The sequence below is a fragment of the Grammomys surdaster genome, unplaced genomic scaffold (genome assembly GCF_004785775.1).
Source record: "Grammomys surdaster isolate TR1022 unplaced genomic scaffold, NIH_TR_1.0 167, whole genome shotgun sequence".
NCBI classification, from domain to species: Eukaryota; Metazoa; Chordata; class Mammalia; order Rodentia; family Muridae; genus Grammomys; species Grammomys surdaster.
Genome location: NW_021604615.1, coordinates 12,305,302 through 12,322,874, shown reverse-complemented (window position 1 = coordinate 12,322,874; position 17,573 = coordinate 12,305,302).

Here is a 17,573-nt window from a genome sequence, read left to right as displayed (position 1 = left end):
TGTGCTCTTTCCAGTTTCTTTTTGTAGGCACTTAGAGCTGTGAGTTTGCAGTGGCTCCAGGAGCACTGAAGCCAGTGGCAGCTCTTAGTGAAGTCTTCTTAGTCCTGAAAACCAGATGTCCAGTGAGGTTTACTGCCTTGGAGCATCAGGAGAGGGCAAGGGGGAATGTTTTCTCTCTTCCCTAGTCTTCCCTAGCCTCATCTTTCCTATCCTCCCCTTTCCTTACTTCTTTTCCCCATCCCCTTCCCTTCACTACCCTTCTCTTCCTTCCCTTTCCTCCCCTCCTCTTCCCTCCCCTCTCCTTCTCTTCCCCCTCCCTCCTTCTCTTTCCTCCCCTTTTCTTCCCCCACCTTTCCTCTTTCCTTCCTATCCCTTTCCATCCCCTCTCTTCCCCTCCCCTCCTCTTTCCTTCCCTCTTATCCTCTTTCCCTTCCCTCCCCTTCTCTTCTGTCTTTTTCTTACCCCACCTCCAAATTTAAAGTCATTCCAAGAAGTCATTTAAAGTTGACAGATGAACACAGATGAATGATGTGGTATGTGGTGGATCCATTGGTGCTCAGTGGGAAGATGAGTGGCTGGGATGTAAATGAATAAATGTACATCTCCTCCTCCCACAAAGACATTGCTGTTTTGACATTCCCCCATGCACCAGCATTAGTGTAGAATAAGTCAGCATGTATCCTGAAGCCACCAGGTGATAGCCATTTAACAGCTAAGTAGTATAAGAAAAAGTAAATACAAAAATCAGTAACAGAGGTGGTCAAACTGCGTTTCTAGGAAATTAATTTATGTCCTTTCTCTAAGTGAACAGAAGGGCTGGTTGTATAATCCGTGTTACTAATCTGTGTTCACTCTAGACAGGTGTGTCAGTAATATTCATTTTATTATTTACAGACGTTCAGTGTATATCAAAATAAATTTGCATTTAGATGTATTTTTTCATCTGTTTTTTAATGTTTTATTTTTTAAGTGTCTTATGGACACTGCCTAAGTCAATAACAAGAGAGTTCTGGTCACGTAAAGCTTTCCAATGATATCGTTCTTTGTTCTCTCCTCAGGTAATTAATGTTTAATTATAATTGTCACATAGAATCTGGGAATAATTCCTAAAATATGACCCTGAAGCACAGATGGTGTGCTTTTTATTGATATCATCGATCCTTATTTTCTAAAATGCAATGGCATTGTTCAAAGAAAAGGTGCTAGCTAGGCAGTGGTGGCACACAACTTTAGTACTGGTACTGGGAGGCAGAGGCAGGAAGATCTCTATGAGTTTAATGCCATCCTGGTCTACAGAGTGAGTTCCAGGACAACCAAGTCAACACAGAGAAACTCTGTCTTGAATTTCCCCCCAACCCTGAAAAAAGAAAGAAAAGAAGTATACTCAGGTGAGTGAATGAATCCATTTTCATTCTTTTTGCTAGCTTTCCTTTCTCTCTATTGTTTTGTCCTTTGATATTTAAGAGGACATTGAGTTGGCTATCACTGTTTGTACGCCTTGAAAAATAAAAGCCCATCCACTATTAAACATCCAATATTAACTGATCTCACTGCATTACTGTTAACATCATGGCTCTTGAAAAACCCTGGGAAGCCACTTCTGCACACAGCAGTAGGTGCTCACTGAGTGCTCTCCAGGTGAAGAAAGACAGCTATGGGGGGAACTTGGAGTGCGGCCACATGGTTTTGTCTTCAATCCATTCTTAGGAATAGATAATTTACTAAATTTCTGTGATATTAATGGCTACTCATAGCCATTGTCATGAGTTGACAACTGATTCGTATAAAAATTGGAAGATAACGCAGGTATGGTACCACAAGAAAGGAACAGGAGAAAGAAGGGAGCAGGGAACTAATCAATCACCTCAGCCCCTCACATTGCTACAGTAGAATAGCAAAGTGTCGGTGGCTCTCAAGCTGCAGGTGTTTACCATGCTCTTGTCTGGAAGCTGGAAGTTTAAGGTCAGTTAGCACGAGCAGGTTGAATTCTAATGAAATCTCCCCTCTCCATTTGGAAGCTGCCATTTCCTCTTAAATCCTCATTTCATAGTTTAGATATAAAATGTCCCCACAAGGCTCATGTTTGATGTCTTAGGTCCCACCTGGCAGATCCAGTCATCAAGAGGTGTTTGAGCATGAGGGCTGAGACCTAGCCAATGGCTTAATGTAGTGATGAGTTGGTAAATTCATAAGAAAGATGGTGGCATTGCTAGAAGGAGGAGCTTCCTTGGAGGGTGTGGGTCACCAGTGATGTGCTCTTGGTGCAGCCATGGCTACCATCCCTCCTGCTGCTCTCTCTGCCTCCTGGTTGCCCTGTGATACACTGCTTCATATTGTCTTACCCTCTTTGGCTCTATGTCACTGTGGCCTGAAAATAATAGTACCAGGTAACCGTGCATTAAAGCTCTGAAATCATGAGCCCAAATAAACACTGGTCTGGGAAACAGTTCTGCTCAGACATTTGTCATGGTAACAGAAGGAAGTGCTATTAGCCATGAAATAACACGGTAGGTAGGTGAGCTTTCTGTGGCAACCCAGCAGGAGCTGTGCTCTCATGACCTAGTTGTCCCCACAACCCCACACATGAACAATTATTTAATTCTAAATATCTCTATGAGAGTGCACATGTGTGTTTTATGTCCATGAAGGTAGTACAACTGTATGTGCTCATAGAGGCAAGAATGTCACATACAGTGTCCTCTCCTTTGGCTGTCTTCCTGTTCTTTTGAGGCAGGGTTTATCTCAAAATGTGTGGCTTGTGTTTTCTCAAGTAGTCTGGGAACTAGTAAGCCTTACTGATCCTCCCTCCTCCGTTACAAATACGTGGGTAAGTATGTGCATATATGTGACTGTGTGTGGTGTGGGGGGGTGCATGAGTGTGTATGAGTGAGCATGTGTGTATGTGTGTATGTGTGTGTATATGCAGTGTTTGTGTGGAAAGGGTACACACATGCTACAACACATGTATGGAGGTCAGAGGACAGCTTTGGAGAACTGGCTTCCACTGTCTGTCTTATTCCAGTGGGGTCTCACTTTTGTCTGCTGCAATGTCTGTACCATTCAACCTTCAGGCTGATTCTCCTCTCTTTCCCATCTCACAGTCAGAGAAGTTGGATTACACATTGTGTTCCAACATCTGACATGCTTATGTGGGTTCTAGAATTGAAATCAGGCTGACAGGATTATATACCTAGTGCTTTAACCTTGGAGCCATCTCCCCAGCCTGACACCCCACCCATCACATCTGAGAAGGTAAGGGTCTCAATGCTAGAACTTAAAGGTACAGAAGCTTTGAGTCATATAAGATCCTCCAGAGACACAACTGTAACAGGGTTCTGCTCTGTTCTGAGATTTGTATCAAGAAGGTACTGTGAACTCTTAGTTGCTAGAAAAGCTATCTTTCCGAGTGGTATTTCACCCACATGGGCATTTGCAGAGGATAGTTCAATTTTCAAACTGGAGTAAAGTAATATGAGAGGTACATGGCCCCTTCCTTAAACATTGTATTGTGAGCTTTTTAATTCTTGAGCCATCTATCCAGCCCATACTTGACCATTCTAAAGGACACAGGCAAGAATACCAGAGAAGCAAAGTCTGTGAAACTCAAAGTTTACAGATACCCTTTGCTGGAAAAAAACTGGCTGAAAAACAGTGTAATTTAATCCAAAAGATTTTTTTTTTTTTTACTTAAAGCCTTAAGGACACAGGAAACATTAAATCAATTTTATACGAGTATGATGAGGTAATCAATAAAGGTTTTAAAGCATAAAATACATTAGGATAAAATGATGCAGGGTAATGGAAGAGAACTAAAATCCAATGAGAAAAAACCCACAACCTATAGTTTTTCACTAATAGAACAAAGAAAACTGGTTCCTATCCTAAATGGAGAGTAGTGAGTTTCAAATTGTTATGAATTAGGGTTTCTCCGGCTGGGGATTAAGTTTATATTATATTTTGTCTTAAACTGTCAGTATTCATAATATTGGCAATTATATCCTGTACGATCATCCTAATCCATCACAAATATTTTAGACTCAAATTTATAAGGATGAATGGACATGTCATTTTTTTAAATATCAGAGGAACAGAACTTTAAAGGCTGTCATTTCAGAGAAGAGCCTCCTCAACCATACCCAGTGCTTGTGTGATATCTGATTTCAAATGACGTGCTGTCTAGCTCTGAAAACACTGACAGAGAATTATGTGTGGCATGTGCGCCTGTATGTGCTTGTGTGCTTATATGCCTCTCTCTCTCTCTCTCTCTCTCTCTCTCTCTCTCTCTCTCTCTTTTTCTCTCTGTGTGTGTGTTTATGTGCACATGCATGTATAGTAAGGATAGTATACAAGGAGGCAGAGATGAAGGGTATATGACATGGGGAAGGGGAAAGGTGGAGGAAAGAATGTGTCAACTGACCATTGGGATGACCTGATACTGCCTTCTCCATGGTTCATGTCTGAGTTAACACAGAGACTGTAGACCAGTACTAGCTCAAGCCACAAGTGGAACTTAAGTATAGATGAACTGATATTAACCATTAGAGAAATTAACCATGAGTTGAATTAAACAGTTGAAGTCCTTGTCACATTAGTTGTTTCCAAGCATCTATCAGCCACAGCTTTGAATTCCTCCAGACTGGCCTCAGTCCACAGCGAGAGGCAGGAGACCTTCCTAAGCAGTGCCACTGAACAGGGAAGAAAGAAACGGATTCCACAAAGCCTTCTCCTCTCCTGCGGACTGGACCACAGGTTCGGGCACTGGTTGGATGCTGTGCCATGTGCGGAGAGGAATCTGGAACTTGAGATGGTGTGAACATGTGGTGACTTGTCTGACATCCAGGGAAGCCTAAGGAACAGACATTGAGTGGATCTGGAAGCTGTATTCCAACTACTATAGTCAAACCCCAAATTTTCCTCAGTCATTATCTTGATAAAATGAGATATCCTGAACAAATCACCTTTTTCTTAGAATCAGAATAAAAGCAAGCTCTAATATTTGTGTTCTGTTCTTCACTGATCATGATAAAAGGTGATACTGATCATTAAACATAATTTTTAGTTTTTATTAACTTATTTCCTTTGGTGAATTTCGTTAGGTTAGAGGTGGTCCAGTATATTCTAATTGGACACAAATTATAGTAATTTGCTCTTAGAAAAGATGTGAAACTCCATAAGTTATTAAGAGAATTAGTTACTTGTTAATATTTAGCAGGGATGGATGTTGTACATTGCCCTGATACTGTTTGTATTTTGATGCTAATTCTGCTTCCTCAAGAGGGGCTTCCCTGACAACAAGGAGTGGATCATGTACTCAGATGATTTCAGGTGAACTTTCTCCACATTTTAACTGGTCAAAGAAAGGCTAGAGCAGTGGAAAGGAAAGGTGGTGCTGAAAGTTTTAGAGAGGGAGAGAGAGCAAGGAGGAAGGGAGACAAGGTGACTGAGGAGAGAGAAGACAGAAGAAGAGAAGGTGGAAGAAAGATGGAGCAGAATAACATGGCCTGAAGAAGCCGCCGGTAGCACGGGATCTTATAGCCGGGAATAGAGTAGTATAGTGGTATATCTGCCAATCTAGGTGTGGAGCTTATAAATATTATAACAGAGTTGTGTGTTATTTGCATGGGCTTATTGGGGTTGGAAATTTAATGCAACAGATACATCTCATTTTTAAAAATAACAAATAAGTTTAATTAAATTATAGAGTATGTTATCAGTGATGACACTGAAAAGCATTTGTAAGTCGTATGATTTTAAATGTAAATAATTTTAGATTTATAAGTTTGAATGAGTAAAAATGTCATAAAAACTTCAAAATACCAAAGATTTATGCATAAGAAGACACCAGTGTCTACACAGAAAACAACTATTGACTCATAGTGAGATAAATGCTTAGCTTCATTTATCCTGAAGGTCGAATATTGACTTGAAGCTATTGAGGCCATTGTTTATCTCAAGTGAAAAATAAGTCTTCATTTTTTCCACGGAGTCAAATGCCAATACATGTTGTATTATAAACACTAAAAATAGACTATAGTCATACTTTAATGTTTCAGTAACATAACAGCTCTCTGGGAGAGTACAACTACTTGCTGTAGTTTTACAAGAAAGATAATGGATACCACTCTTCTCTGTCTTTCTTCTTTTTATCTTTTTATATGTCTCTGTTTTTCTATCCTATCTATCTATCTATCTATCTATCTATCTATCTATCTATCTATCTATCATCTCTGTTCGTTATATCTTTCATGTCTCTTGAAGGTAGGGCATCTACCCTACGGATACCTGAGTTCCCATTCATTGTTTTCCTTATGAAAGAAGAAAGCACAAATGTCTTTGTGTGTGCATGTGCATTTGTGTGTGTGTATGTGTGTGTGTATGTGTGTGTGTATACATGATAGTGTGTATTTGCATGTCTGTATGTGCTTATGAGTGTGTGTGTATGTGCCTGGGCATGTGTGTGTGTGCATGTGTATGTGTGTATGTGTGTGTGTATGTGTGTGTGTGTGTGTGTGTGTGTGTGTGTGTGTGTAAAATGCCAGGCTTGTGCTGAAATGGCACAGCTGTATGCTTAGTGTTGTGTTATCTGTTGTTATTTACATCACCTTACCTAAAAGTGTGCCTTTATTACCAGTGTTGGGGAGATAATCACTGGTAGAATTTCCAGGACTAACTATGCCAGTTGAGGACACAGCTGGGCCTGAATGTGCCTGGGCTAAAGAAATGCTTCAGTATTTCCCAGAATGCACACCTTCTGGTGTTCAAAAGGGGGATGTTACAAGAGAATCAGATGGCATGTCACTGTTCACAGGTGCTCAAAGGACAATGCTGTTATCTAAGTTTAACTTTCTGGCACTGAGTACTGCATGTGGCAATGACTGACATATGCTGAAGTGGGTTTACTGACTCTGCCCTGCCTACTCAAACGTCTTATACCTTCTGTATGGTTCCCTACATGTGTGTAGTCCTCTACCCAATGCAGAGTAAAAGGGAATCAAGGCAAGTCTAGTCTCAGATAGTTTAGTCCTCTCTGTGGATGTTTACAGAGAGTGGATGGCTATGGCTTTATAAATATGCTCAGATGGGCCAGCTCCCTCAATCCTAAACTGTAGTCCTCATGCTCATTTGTGGGTATTACCACAACAGATATCCAAGAGAACAAGGCATGGGTCCATATTTGATGTCTTAGAAGGGATTAGAAGATAGCAAGTAGGGAAGGGTGGGGCTGCTGGCACAGACTTTTAAGGTAAGTACATAGTATGTAGTGAGAGTTTGTTTAATTCTCATAAACATCTGGACTTTGACATAAAAAGTCCTGCATCTTGTGGGTTTTTCAGTCCCAGGCAAATTTTGCCCCACCCACCCTGGTGTTCATGAGATCTTACATAGGGAATGCTCTTAAGAGACAGGTACCCTTCACTCTGAGAATAGTCCCACTCTATTTGCTGGGCACAGTCAGTGGACTCAGGGACAGTGCAGCCTTGCAGAGTGGGGCTCAGCCTGAGCATTGTCCCAAGCCTCCCATGCATAGTCCAAATGCTGTTATTGTAGAAAGCATTTACCAGTGTGACCACCAATGTCCAGTGTCAGTTAGATGCAAGTCTTGAGAGGTCACATGTCAGAGGGATGAGGATGTTCACTGAACTGAAGCACTGGCTGTGGCTCCCAAGGTTCCCGGACTTTGAATGATTTCTCTTGATTGGGCTACTGTTTCACTTTGCTCCTGTGCACTTCTATAGATGTGAGGGAGTCTTCTGTCTTCACAACTACAAGTCTTCTCAACATTGTCAGAAAGGTGCTTCAGTTGAATGACAATAAGCGGCTGAAAGCTAGTGGGAGGCGTTCTCACCTGAGGTATGTAATGTTCATTGATCATACATGGAACTGTGTACACTGTCAGAAACAGAGCCAACAACACTTCTGAAAATTTCCAGGCCTGCAACCCTCAGGCACATGCAGGACCACACACTCAGCGTCAATGCCTCCATATCCTCCCCACACGTCTTCTCCCACCCCCCCAGTCTTAAGCCTTAATGAAACAATGGGCTTGACTGGGGGAAGCAGGTTTGGGGTCCTACCTGTTGAATGTGTATTCCTGACAGTGCTTAGACATAGAGCTGAAAGTAGGCACAGACGTTTGAAAGAGTCTACGGCCCACCCCTTCATTTAGAAGTGTAGATGTGAAGGTAACAAGAAGAATCTGGGCTTCACTTGGGCCCCTGTTGTGCACTTGATACAAAGGCCGACATTCTGTATTTTCAGTCTCCATCCCTGACTGAAAAGGCAGACACAGTGGAGCCAGTCTCCAGACTGCTGGATCTCAGTGGGACTGTTATCAATCAGGCTCATGGGGTAGCCCCAGCATGTCATCAACTGGCTTATACTCACTCATCTAACATGGGTAAATTATTCATTTTGAAATTCTTTTTGGTACAGAAATATTCAATAAGACAAAGTACATTATTTTGTTTAATGCACAGGTAGAAAAACATAAACAAGCTGTTTGGCTCTGCAAGCCCCATCAATTCTGGCACACGGCCATTCTCATGACAATATCTAATGCTTCTTGGCTGCGCCTTTGTAATTTCCTTTAAACAGTGTCCTGCTGGCTTATTGTTTGCTTATGAAGAGCTGCCTTCTTATGCCTGATTTGAATTTTTTGTTAACTTTTATCTAATCCTCTGGCACAGCTATCTGTCAGCTTCTCATCCAGATTGTCTTGAGCCACCGTTGTGGAGCCCAGTCTAATTCTCTGAATTATTGTGCTTTCCCCAGCCACGTCTCGTAGCCAGCAGTGAACTGCAGGTAGGTCCCACTGTTTTTCCTTGTGGAAGAAAATGCCTTCATTGTGCACTGATCAGTGTATCCGCAAAGCAACCTTTGTTTGCATGGAAACCACCACTATCTATTGTGCCATTAATTTTCTTTTCCTCTTCTGTGGTCTGCTGCTATCGGTCACAGGACTGTGTTCATTTCCAAGCCCAAAAGCAACTCTTGAGAATTCCAGTGTAAAGGAAGCCTCCATCTTGTTAAGCTGCAAAGCCTTTTTGACTTGCTGAAGCAGACACATGGAAGTCTCGGGGTTTTTCCAGTCAGTAGCCATCACAGACAGGCCCCAGCCTGCAGTGGGAGTAGAGTTTTGTATTCTAACCCTGGATGTGCATCTCTTCTTGCCTAACCCTCATCAGCACATTCTCTACTCTCTTCCTGTCATGGCTAGTTTCCTGATTGAGTCAGCACCGTTGGTCATGGTGATTTAAAAGTATATAGGCTTACAGTTTCACACTCGGAATCAATGATCTTTTCATGTGTCACAATTCCCTTTCTTTTCTAGGATAGTGACCATCCTGGGGAATTGACAGCCTCCTTTGGGAACATTGGTCTTGAGTCAGCTTGTTAAATTGGCCACAGGTCATGGACAATCACAGCATGTCCAATAAATATGATTATATTAGAAGACTGGTCACTCCGCACCCCAGAAAGCTAAGGCCCTGGACATGAAGTGCTGTAGGTCACACACTGTGGTTGAAAAGATCTAATATAAATGAAAGGGACCCCGATCCCAAGTTCTTTCTTTCTTTTTTTTTTCTTTAAATAAACTCCAGGTACATCCTGAACTGATTCTGAAGGGAGTTTAAGAGGGTCACTCACCCATCTGAGGATTTCTTAGCCCTAGACTCACAAACAATCCGAACATCATTTCTTTAAAGTCTATTTTACGTTCTGAGACTGATTCTAAATTTGTTTGAAATTTTAAAATAAAAGTTTTACTAGAAGGTCACAGAGTAATTAAATAAAATCTCAGGAGATTTCAACAATGAGCCCTCTTACATATTCAAAGGGCACAGATACCATGTGGTTCTCATCAGCTGAAGACTTTGGTGACTGTGGAAAGTTTCCTGTTACTCAGCAAAGGAAAAAAAAAAAACTAAAACTAAAGTTGGATCATCAGTAGGCCAGGCATGACTAGAGGCATACCAGCAGTAGGCCAGGCATGACTAGGGGCATCTATCATTAATATTTCTGCCTGAGAAGTCAGAGTGGCTTAAATGTTTGTTCTCTGGGCAGGGAACCAGAGAAAGCATAATCAGTGTCTGCTCCAGAAGGGCAGCTCTCTCTATCACCATGGCTCTCAATCGACCCAAGGATTTTTTTAAAAATAATTCTATTAATTAATTCTGAGAAAGCATGAAATGCTGCTTACCGTGACCAATGAAATCTCGTGTCCGTACTTCACTGAGCCTTTTTCATTGTTAGCTCACATGTAACTTTAGATTTGTACACTAATAAACATCCTCTGACTGACCATGATATATTTTATATTGACTGCATATTACAGCCGCATCGCTAAGCTGTAACGTTTCCATTCTCAGGACTATCTCTGTTCATTGCTCGTCACAGGCTGAGACCCTCCTGGGTCCTCATCACTTCAGAATGATTAGACACCTTACCCACGCAAGTCAAGTTATATCTGGTAGCCAAGCTTTCTCGTTCCATTTAGAATGCCTCTTTGCCAGTTTTCAGGTTCACATAGGATATCTCAGCTAAAAAGTTAGCAGAGACAGCTTCTGTTACTTTTACTTTGTATACATTATGCTTTTTCTTTTATCTTTTGAGGCTTTCATATGCATATACAAAGTCATTTGATAATGTATATTTACTTATTTCTTCCCTTCAACATGTCTCCTTGATCTTCTCTAACACACACACACACACACACACACACACACACACGTGCCTTTCAAGCTTCATGTCCTCCTCTTCTAAAGTTATACATCCCACAGTTAGAGGTTTTCATGTGCTTGTAGGGATCTTCACTAACCCTTAGGTGTTTGGTGTTAAGTACATGTCCTATTCAGTATGCACCTTGAGATAAACATAGTGTGATGTAGATAGCAGTCCTTCAGCCCCTATGTCTCCGGAAGGGGACCAGCTTTGTAGAGATGGTTGGGAGCTGTGTAAGTTTCCTCCTGCTCACATTGGATGCTGTCTTAGAGTTTCTATTGCTGAGAAGTGACACAATGACCAAGGCAACTCTTATAAGGGACAACATTTAAGTGGGGCAGGCTTACAGGTTCAGAGGTTCAGTCCATTTTCATCATGGCTGGAAGCATGGCAGCATCCAGGACATGGTACTGGAGAAGGAGCCAAGAGTTCTACATCTCCATCAGAAGGCAGCTAGGAGAAAACTGACTCCCAGGCAGCAGGAGAAGGGTTTCAAAGCCTACTCTCACAGTGACACACTTCCTCCAACAAGGCTACACCTACTCCAACAAGGCCACATGTCCTAATAGTTCCACTCCTTGGGCCGAGTATACTCAAACCACCGTAGATATCATTCTGGTTTGTTCACATACATGACCCCTGGATAGGATTTCCAGGTGAGGTTTTCAGCAAGGAAGACATCTCATCAGCTGATACCTGAGCACTGCCCCAAATTCTCCCCTTTAGCTGGGAGGCTTTGCATTTCATCTTCTGCCTCCCAGTCCTCATGCTCCTGGCAGAAATCTTCTAAAGATTCTAGTTTTGACTTAAAGTGTTTTCTTACATATCTCTCCATCTAAGAATCCATCACTTATTCACAGTTGGAAAGTTCCATTTGTCATGTCAGATAGTATAGCCATTTGGATGTGGATGTCACCATTTGAAAATTGCTCTATTCACTTCTTTGGCCTTCATTCTGGACACTGAAGCCTGGCTCAGTGGCTGCTCCCAGTAGCCTAGCTCTGAACACCAGTTCTCCTGTTTTATAGAGAGACAAGTACAGAAACCACAACTTGTTCATCATGCACGGTAGAGGAGCTTGGGGAATCATCATGGGTATCATGATCAATGGCCTGAGAAACCACATAGCAGAGAGAGCATTAAGGGACTTCTTCAGTATTACCTAATATAACATTCTCAAGCCTGAACCCTGATCATCATGGCCACATACATAAAAATTCAGAGACCTAATATTTATCTGCCTTGTACTTTAGTACAAGTATCTGTATATATAACTTATTTTCTAATAATAATAGACAAAGAAAAGAACTAATGTCATTTTTCCTAAAATAAAAAAAGTAAGAAACAATTTGTGGGCTTTGTAAAGGTGTTGAGTGTATAAAGAAGTATCAGACCAAGGAACCCAATAAACACACCCATTTGATAAAGTCTTATTGCCCAAGTAAACACAGGTTTGGATTCATACTGAACAATGACTCACCAGCAGCCTGATTGTGAGCTGTAACACTCATTGGTGGTAGGCAGTGTTGGAGTTTTATTTTATTATAGTTTAGTGTCATAGATATGCAGCAGAAACTTGGCCTTGATGATTAAGGGAAACCAGCTATCAAACCTAGCTGCAGAGAGGATCCCAGAGAAACAGGATCATGCCTGTCTTCTCAAACAAAGCTCTGATCCTCATCTGCAGCACAAAAAAAAAAAAAAAAAATACAGAGAAGAGAAGACCATTGGGAACTGGATCCAGCTGGTGGGTTGTAAAGACTCACCAGGCAAGGACTACATTCTCTGTCTCTCTGTCTCTTTCTCTGTTTCTCTCTCTCTTCTCTTCTCTATTTTTAAGTCCTTTAGGGTGTGTGTGTGTGTGTGTGTGTGTGTGTGTGTGTGTGTGCACTTGCATTTGATGTCTGTGAGTGTGAGCACACATTTACCATGGTGGATGTAGAAGTCAAAGGACAACAGAGCTTGAGAGCTAATTGACATGAATGTGTGCCAGGAGCCAAACCCCTGAAATGATCTATTGTTTTAAAAGAACTTTCTGAAATCACCTTCTGTTCCAGAAAAACATAGTCAGTTAAAGCACAAGGTTAAGAAAGGATATTCACTGTCTCAGATCCCAGGAACTCAAAGAACTGTCCCGCATTTCCTGGGAGACAGATACAACAGTGGGATGGTCTTAGACAATGAGGATTCAATAGTGGGGTAGCCCTAAGCAATGACCTTTGCCTAAACTTCCTGTTTTTCTGTGTCTTTATAACCTGCTGCCTGAAATTGAAGTTAGAGAGCTTAATCAGAACTCTAGACTTGCTCTCTTTCTTTGTGTCTCTTGTCCCTCCATTCTTATGCCCCCTTCCTTAGGGCCTCATTGATTCCCCCTTGGGCCAGGGCAAATGTGGGCTCCAGAGTTGGAGCTCAGGTTGGTTGGCTATCTCAACAGGCACTTTTCCTCTACCATCAATCCGATCTTTCACTCATGATTTTTGTTTGTTTCTTTTGGATAGAGTTTCACACTATAGTTCAGGCTGCCAGGAAGTCACCATGTAGCCCAGACTGACCTTCAACTCAGGCAATCCTCCAACCATAGCCTCTCCAGTGTAAAGAAGAGTAGATCTTATAACCCATGGAGAGTATACTTCACCTTGCCTCTAATAAGTGTCTCAGATGCTCTCATACATTCTAGCTGCTTAGGGATATTTGTTTTAATTGTGAGAACACTTGAATACATCATTATCAGAAACCCTTGATAATGAAGTACTCTTTTCCTCCCCTTTATCATTGATTTATTTGTATTTCTATTTTTTTTAAATGTCTCTTCTGAGGTATGGCACACCTCATATGCACTCATTCCAATGGAAGGCTTAGCACAGACTAACATTTATATTCTGCATCCCCCCCCCCCCCGCCCCTGTCATGATGATCCTGTGCAGCACACAATATGTAGTATGTAATATAGATCTACATTACATACAATATATTCTGTAGCTATTGTACATAAAGCAATATTATATAACATAAGTGGATTATTGGGATTTTTAACGTCAAAGATTTGTTTAATGTTTTCCTGTTTAAATTTGAATGAGCTCAATACATGTACATAGAAATTCTCACTAACAAAACACCTTTGGAATACTGAATAAAAAAATTTTAAAACATCTTGAAACCAATAAATTTAAGAGTGAATAGATTTCTATATAATTTCAAAATGGCACTCCTGTGTGAAATTAATCTATATTTAAGGTGAATTTTGATTTGTTGTGTAGAAACTGAGTGTGTGTAGACAGTCTCAACTATCCTGATTCCTGTGGATTATCAAAACCAATGGCAGATAGATGGTACCGTTCCATACTCCCTCAGTGTGGAAAGAGGCCTGAGATCTCTCTGGGTTCATTGAGATTGTCTGCCAGTTGCCCCTGAAACAGTGGTTAGGTCTCGAAGTCCACCAGCCCCACTCATTAACATGCACTGAGAAGACTCATTTGTACTTGACCCATGCCCAGCTTCTTTCCAGGTACAGGGAGAAATAGGCAGTTAGGGATCCAGGTACATGTTAGTAAGAACTTATACAGAGTGTCTTTTCTAAGAGAAGATATAATCATGATCAAAAGCACTTGAGGCTACCAGAACTTTCCTCTTAGACACTGTTGCATACTCCATTGCCCCATGAGATTTCACTTACAAAATAAACGGATTCACAGGTAAAGGTGCTAAGGAAGTTCAATACGCAACCTTGGTGCATGTGCCTTAGGACCTGTGCTGTGGCAGGAATATGCTAAGTCTTCAAGCCACAAACTCTGCTGCAAGTGTTCAAGAGCATCTGGAGGCTGAGTGATTTCTGAGTGATGGGAACTGCTGTGTACTGTTTCCCTAGGCAACACTGGGGACAGCTGAGGGGGAGGAAATTCTCAGCCCACTGGTAACACCCCTGCTCGCCTCTTTCCTAATTCTCAGAACCCTGGACAGTTCATAGGATCTACCCACCAGGGGGCCTCAGAATTAGAACATCGCCTAAGACTAAATTCCATTCTTGTCTGAAAACCTGGCACTTAGGACAGATGTAATTGAGTCAGAAGAATGAAGAAACGTAAGTGACTGTCAATCAAATTCATGGCAATTACTGTGGCGATTCTCACTTCCACAGCAACTTGCAGTCTCAGAATTTGTATTTCAAGGACTCCATTTATAGGTGCCTGTTGGTTCTCAAATGTATTAGCAAGGTACCCAAGGGCAGATATAATCTAGTTAGATTTCAAACATTTCTCCTGGCCCCAGACAGACTGGGGACACGCCTACATCCTTACACAAATTTTTGGAGAGGCTGCAGTGGCATGGAAAGAACTTTAAAATGCTTTTTATTTAATTTTTAAACAGGCAAAGGACAAACAAAATCTATAGCCAATTCAATTACCCAATAACAGTAAAAATTTAACACAGTTAAATCACAAGGTTATAAAATTACCAATGACGTCACTTACTTACCTGTCAAGCTCCTGTCTTTGCTGTGATTTATCACTATCCCTCAGTTATTTGTTCCCTCTCTAGCAGTTTTGATTACACACCTTTTATCACCCAATTCCACCTGGAAAATTAATGCCAGTAGTTTGAAAGTTTTACAGGAACCTAACTTTGTTCTTCCTAATTTCTTAAAGAAGTGTTGTTAAATATTATAGTGAAAAAATTTTAGATGCATGAAAAGAAGTAAATATAAGAGTTACTTCAGAAATAGGAGGAGAGTTTTATGTATCAGACAAATTTGCTGAGTCTTGAATTTTAACATTACCTTCAGTTAATCCTAGAAATTGGAATGACATGACCACTGCTGTCCTCTTTCCATCAGCTCCCGAAGTCTATGGTGCTCTTGGTCCATGCTTTTCTTTTAATCTCCCCATATACCTAAGTGTGTGCATGGCTCTGCTCTCCCTACATACCCCTCAGAGCAGGACATATTTTTCTAGTATTGGTATTATGCAAAGGAAATTCTGGCATGTTGACTCACTGATCTTTCATACCTGATGATGGAGTTGTATCTCTGAAGGGACAGAGGGATTCTTCTACAGAACCTATAGCAGAGTTATGATGTTTTGAGGAAGGTCAAGGTAACCCAGTGGAAGTGCATGACCATGAGTTAGAACAAGGATGCTAGCACACTCCGTGTATTGCCTTGATGTACTGTTTTCCTGTTTGAAGCTACAGTCAGGAGAGGAGTTTTCCTCTGCCACACCCAGAGAATAGGTACAAATAAATGATTGAAATGTAATAAAATAGCAATGAAAATGTTTGTGTATTTTGAATCCCTCTCTCTCACATCTATGAATAAAAGTAGACAGGGTGTTCACTGTTCAAGTTCATTTACAGGACATTGGGTTCTGCTTTGTCTAGGTTCTTTCTAATTTTTCAATCATCCAGATCCTTAGTGGTCAAGAGGATTGCATGGACTGAAATCTCTGTTGACTAGCATGGCCTTCAGACAAGCTGAATGGTCTCAGGTCTTCTCTTCACTGTGGACTCTATCCTTAAGGGGAGTTTTATCTTCTGTTACTCTTGCTGGAAAGCAGCCACACTGACTCAAGAAGCACCATTCACAATACAAAAACCTGCACTGAAATTGGTGCTGTCCTTTCTACTTCCAGTGTCTTAATTGTCTTCAATCATTGGGCTGAGCATCAAGAAGATCATTTTAGGAGCTACTTCTGTTCTGGATGAACTGTGTGTACACTGCATGGCTTTTGATGATGAGCTTTTAAGAACGTCTGTTTATCCCCACCTGTTTTGCCAGTCCTCATCTCCCAGGGCCCTCCCTCATCACTGCACTCCTCATCTGGCAAAGTCCATCTGCTTCCTTCAGATTTCTTCAGGCTCAGGGACATGGTGACAACAATGTTTGAAATCCACTCGAACTCGGTTTTAATGGCACGTTCATGGCTTTTGCTGTGAGACTTGATACTTGTTTTCCAGCTGAGGGTTCAATCATTCATTCATTCCTTTCTTATTTCTGTCTTCTTTCCTTTTTCTTGACAAAGGTACCTCCATGGATTACTGTGTGTCAGAACCACCACATAGGTGGGCCAGTTTACATATGACAGTTTCCTCGGCGTGAAGATGAATAGATAGAATGGATGATTACAACGTTGCTAACATTGAGAAGTGCCTCTAATCCAGCATGAGGTTGCTCTCTGCACATAACTGGGAAGTACAATAATGAGACATTTAATATGAATATAATATGAACTCTGTGTCATATCACTAAAAATATGGGCAATATTTACAGTCATTAATACACTGATGTTTATAAATTGCCCATTGACCAACCATGATTTTATCATTCTTAAAATATATGATTTTCTTTAAGCAATATATAAAGTACTTTCTATGTACTGTATAATTTTACTTGAAATGTTATGTCATATACAGTTACTATGTATTGGCTGACAAGTATCAGATATTTTTAAAAGTGAGTTCCAAGGTGGGGACTGTTATGATATATTTAATCGTATGCTAGGTATATGGGCTTTTAGCGTGTTGGTTTTTGTTCTCATGTTTTCTTTGATATCATATAGTGTGATGTGTATAATATAACATGCACATATTTTTGTGGGCACATGTAATGTGAATGTGGAAGGTACAGTTGACACCAGGTGTCCTTTTAAGACAGGGACTCTCATTAAAAGTAAACGTCACTGGTTGGGCTAGTCTGGTTGAGCACTATGATTAAGTGATCTGTCTTCCTCCACCTTGGCCCCAATACTGGAGTGACACAGACCTTAGCTTTCATGTGGGTGCTGGAATCTGAATTCAAATCCTCATGCCTATAGGCAGAGACTTTACCTACTAAGTTTATGTCTGCAGCCTAAAGACTT